The sequence below is a fragment of the Danio aesculapii genome, chromosome 8, assembly GCF_903798145.1.
Source record: "Danio aesculapii chromosome 8, fDanAes4.1, whole genome shotgun sequence".
Lineage (NCBI taxonomy): Eukaryota > Metazoa > Chordata > Actinopteri > Cypriniformes > Danionidae > Danio > Danio aesculapii.
The window spans coordinates 34,468,335-34,473,339 of record NC_079442.1 but is presented as its reverse complement, the minus strand read 5'-3'; positions in this window follow the sequence as shown (position 1 = coordinate 34,473,339).

Genomic DNA, 5,005 nt, shown 5'->3' with positions numbered 1-5,005 from the left:
TTTTCTATCCCTCCCAAGACTCTTCGTTTTCATCCTTCAGTACTTTAGTCCCTTGTGTCCTAGTTCCACTATATCTTTCTATTTCCCTTGTTGCCTGAAGGAAGTGTGGGACACGCTGTCTGTCCATCTCTTTTTGTCTCACTTCCCCCTCCTTTCACAAAGCAATAGACTTGTGCAGTCATTTATTTTTCCTCCATCCTCTCCACTATCTATCCAGAGAGAGCTGTTAATTACATGCCACCCTTTTCAGTGGTCATATATTGGTAATTTTCAGCCCCACTCATCCATCATTATTTGTTTCAAAGGATGAATGCACATTGTAATCTTCTAAGGTGAGCTGAATAGATAATGGCCTCTGTCATGTAATTCTGTTTGCTATTATTTGCACTCAGGCTTTTAAATCACTCATTTTCAGCCATTTTCATATTGTTTACACTGTAAAAGAGCTGGCAGGGTGAATGGGAACATTATACTGACGAGAACAACAACTTTAGTGTGTCTCCCAAAAAAAAAAAAAAATCAAATAGAGAAAAATATTGAAAAAATTTGTTAAATCATTCTAAATGTGAAAAAACCTTGCAGCAGTGATAGCCAGAGATACATTGTCTGAGTCGAAATTATTGTTTTGTTTTCTTCTATGCAAAAAAAATCATTAGATTATAATGCAAAGATTATGGTTCATGAAGATGTTTTTTTACATTTCCTACTGTAAATATATCAAAGATTGATATTGATTCATAATTTGCATTGCTAATACTTACTTTGGACACCTTTAAAGGCAATTTTCTCATTATTTTTAACCCTCAGGCTGCAGATTTCAGTTGTCTCTCTGTCAACATTGTCCTAACCAAACAAACTAAACATTAATGGATATATCTTCAAATATAGCCTAACAAATATTGCTACAGACTCCGAGGAACAAAAGGACAGTAATAAAACGGTTATAAAATGCCATAATTTTATATTATACCATGAAAATTATACTGTTTTTGTTTTTAGATCTGATGGGGAATAAGAGACCTCTGGTGGTGACTGCGTACCTCACATTTTAGCTTACATAACACGCGGTTATCCACTCTCTGCATAGTCAGCTTAGCAGGTTAAGCTAAGCACTGTAAACATGATTACAATTCATCTACCCGCTGAACAAAACAAACATTCAAGGATTTTAAACAGTTTCTGTTTTCTGTTGACTTCCTAATAAATCATATTCAAATTATAATATGATATCGCACTTGTTGAAGCCTATTGTTTATTCAGTTGTATAGTTTAGCATAAAAATGGACTAATGATAGCTATAAATCTCTTTCGATATTACTGTCAATATTCCTGGTCAGCATTTCAGTTTCCATTGAAAGTAAACTGCAAAAGCAGACAGTAACTGACAGACTGAGCAAAGTGTGGTTTACATTACAAACAAATATCTGTCAGTGGTCAACACTGTGTGGAATGGAAAAGCTTCAGTGTATTGCTTGTTTTTTCCCCTCTCTCTTTCGTCTGGAAAGTGAAGTTTTTGTACCTTGTGGCTGGAAAGATTATCCAGGATAAGCACGTTAGAGGCACGACAGAAGCATAGAGAGCGAAGGATGGAGGTCCAGGAAAATGAGGAAGGAGAGAGAGCTTTGACCTACTTAATGGAGAAAAAGGAAAACTCACTCCGTGTATAGTGGAGACACACGCACACAAGCATATACAGTTAAGCATGCAGACATTAATGGGTTGTTGACGTGATGTTGCATTTTCACAGTCACATAGGCCTATGACAAAAATTAATATAAATAGTATTAAGCATTTCTTTGTCTTCCATGGACCTCGACTCATGTGCAATTATTACTATTATTATTTTTAATATTTTTGAGTCAAATTGACTCTTATAAAGAAAATCATAAAACCATTAATAAATAATTCAGGTCTAATTTTACAAGAGGTTAATTTTGTCATCTTTTTTCATCCATAAATTTTTTAAAACATTGAAACTTGATACATTTTGTCACCGAAAACCACCATGTCTTCTGGTGTGACACTATATGCTAATTTTAAATCAGCAATTCCATGAAAACCTGGTTGAATTACCCTATTTAAGATCATGTGACTGAAGCCCCCTGTGAACCCCTATGATGTGCACCTGTTAATTTTTCGTCTCAGAATTTTCCACTCTTTATTTTAAACCACTATGAAATTATGTTTTGTTGACACCCCATTTATTAAAGGGGTGGTCCACTACAACATCATATTTTAAACTTTAGTTGATGTGTAATGTAGCTGTGTGAACATAAACATCTCTGAATGTAATACGCTCAAAGTTTAATGCAAAGGGAGACATTGGCTTTTACAGAGTTAGCTAAGAAAAGTCTACAGCGAACGAAGTTTGGGGACTACAAAAAATATATATCCGGGTTAATAAGATCACAAGGGTTTCTGGTTATGTGCAATTAAGGGGCGTGGCCAGAGGCACTGTAATGTTATAGCAGAGAAAGCTAAAATTCCGTCCAAACGCTGCTTTTCCACAGAGCATGTTCTGTTTCTGTATTTGGTCTTCCAAAGGACACGACACAATAAGAGAAGTGCTTACAGTTAAATTTTAATTAGGTTCCAGAGAATTATAAAAAATATACAGTTAGCATTTGATAAAGGACAGTTTTCAGAATCTCTCCCAGTTAAGTGCTGGATTCGGCTAAAACTTCTTCAATTGACAGAGCTGTGGATTGTGAGCTACAACCTGTAAGTATTTTTATTTGTTTATTTGTATACTTTATTTGTTGTTTTATTTGCTTTCTGTGCATTCTACATCTTAAATAACAAACTAGCAACAGATATGAGAACGTTTTATATTACTTACACATGCTTATTTGGAATATATGTGAAAGACACTTGTAAGATTTTGTTTAAGAAAGCAGGCATGAGATTCAGTTGTGTCCTTTTCATTTTCTGTCTGATTCAGGTAGCTAACGCTACTTACAGCTGCTCTGACGGGACTGTTTACACAGCGCAAAAGCGTGTGGTTGTGGGGGCGTGATGTGGTGACTTAGAGCCAATCCGCAAATCACAGATTATGTTAGCTGACCAATCAGAGCCTCTTAAGGGCTGGCCTTTCGGAGAAACTAGGAAATATGACAGTCGTTTTCATGTTAGCTGAGCAGCTGTTTATAATCAAAGTAAGATATATGAAGAAATAATGCGATTTTCTACAACTGAAGCATGAGCACACATTACTTTGCATCTTATAAACAAAACCAAGCTTTAAAAATATACCGGGGACCACCCCTTTAAAAGTGTCCAAGGAGCTCAACAAGTCATCGAGAAAAAAATATTATTCATAATTTTACAAAATTAATAGCACTATTATATAGATAAGTGTCCGACAATGACAATAAACCACTTTTATGTAATTTGTATATTATTAATATTAATATTATTATTATGCAGATGTAATCTGAGCTGCATGCAATGCTTTTTAATGGGCTCACCAAATCCCACCCCTAACCCTACCCCTCACAGTGACGTCACTTGCTTCATTGAGTGCATTGTGTCTGACATTGCATTGCTGAGAGATGCAATCTCAGCTTGAATCATAAAGGCTGCATCCAGAAATTATTGGAGAGTCTTTATTTTTATGCCACACCATAGGATGTATTTACAGTAGTATATGTTAAAAAAACAGTGAAAGATTTGATAAAACTACACTGAAAAAAGTGTTTCATTGCAAATTGCTGCAAACAATTTATATAAGCTGAATTTAAACAAACAAATTAAGTTGAACATTACTAAATTAAATTTGTTTGTTTAAATTATAAGTTATATAAACTGTTTACAACCACTTACCTTAGAAAATATTTGTAAATCCAATGAATTTTTTTCAGTGTATAGTGACCCTCTGTATTTTCTAAAACTTATATATATGTTTTCTTTTCTTACATATATATGTTTTTCTTTTACAAAAACATTTTACTGCCTATTTTTGTCAACTAAAAGAATGACTTGAACATATACAGTCAATCGCAGTCCCACAAACTCAAGTGTCATATCATGCAAGTGGGTCACAAAATCCGATTTACTGCTGACAATTATCTACATGAGCATTTGAAGGCCGTGCGACTCTGATGGGTTGGCAACAGCTGTAGGATCCATTGCTTTTTCCACTGCATCGGCCGCTCCAAGGCAGCTGTCATTTTCGAAAGAGCCCCATCGATTAACACATTTGCTGCATCAAGGCATAACCGCAACCTATAGTTCATTTACCTGCATTACAGCAGCTAAAACAATTTGAAGCACAGCCGTGTGTGCTTAAGCAACCGCAAATTAAATTGTGGAGCAATATGTAATTTCCTGGGAGCAAATCCCATCTGTGCGTTAGTAATTTCCCTTAGAGGACTAAAAATAATCTGCACTGTGAGATTTAATTAGGCGAAGCAGCATCTATGGGCTTTATAAACAAGAGTTCATAAGGAAATAGAGTCATGACATATGGGGGGGAGGAATGTGAGACGTTGAGATGACAAGAAAATGTTTAATATGCAAATGTGAAATCGATCATGTTGGGCTATTTCGAACATAATATAAACATTGTCTTTTTAGAGCCATCTGGTTTACATATTGCTTTTAAGTCCACAGTAAACAAGTCTTACATTGTTGTATTTCGTAATTATTAAACAATTTATAACTTTAAAAAAATCCTAAAGGGAATTTTAAGTGGTATAACAAATTAATTAGATAGACAGCAGTAGACTACTGTAACTAAAGCTAACACACAAAACCAATTTATTGATTCCTTTTTCTCTCAGCTGTTTATGTTTACTTGAGACATAACCAAATGCACTGTTAACAATTTTAGTAAATTGCACAGTATTTAAAGAACCCCTATTATGGGTTTTTGAAAAATTCCTTCTATGCAGTGTGTAACAGTACTAAGTGAATGAAAATATCCAGCTGAGGGTTAAAGCTGAAAATGCACCTTGTTTAAAAATATTTATTTTTTAATAAAAGATTCAACTTTATCATTTAAATG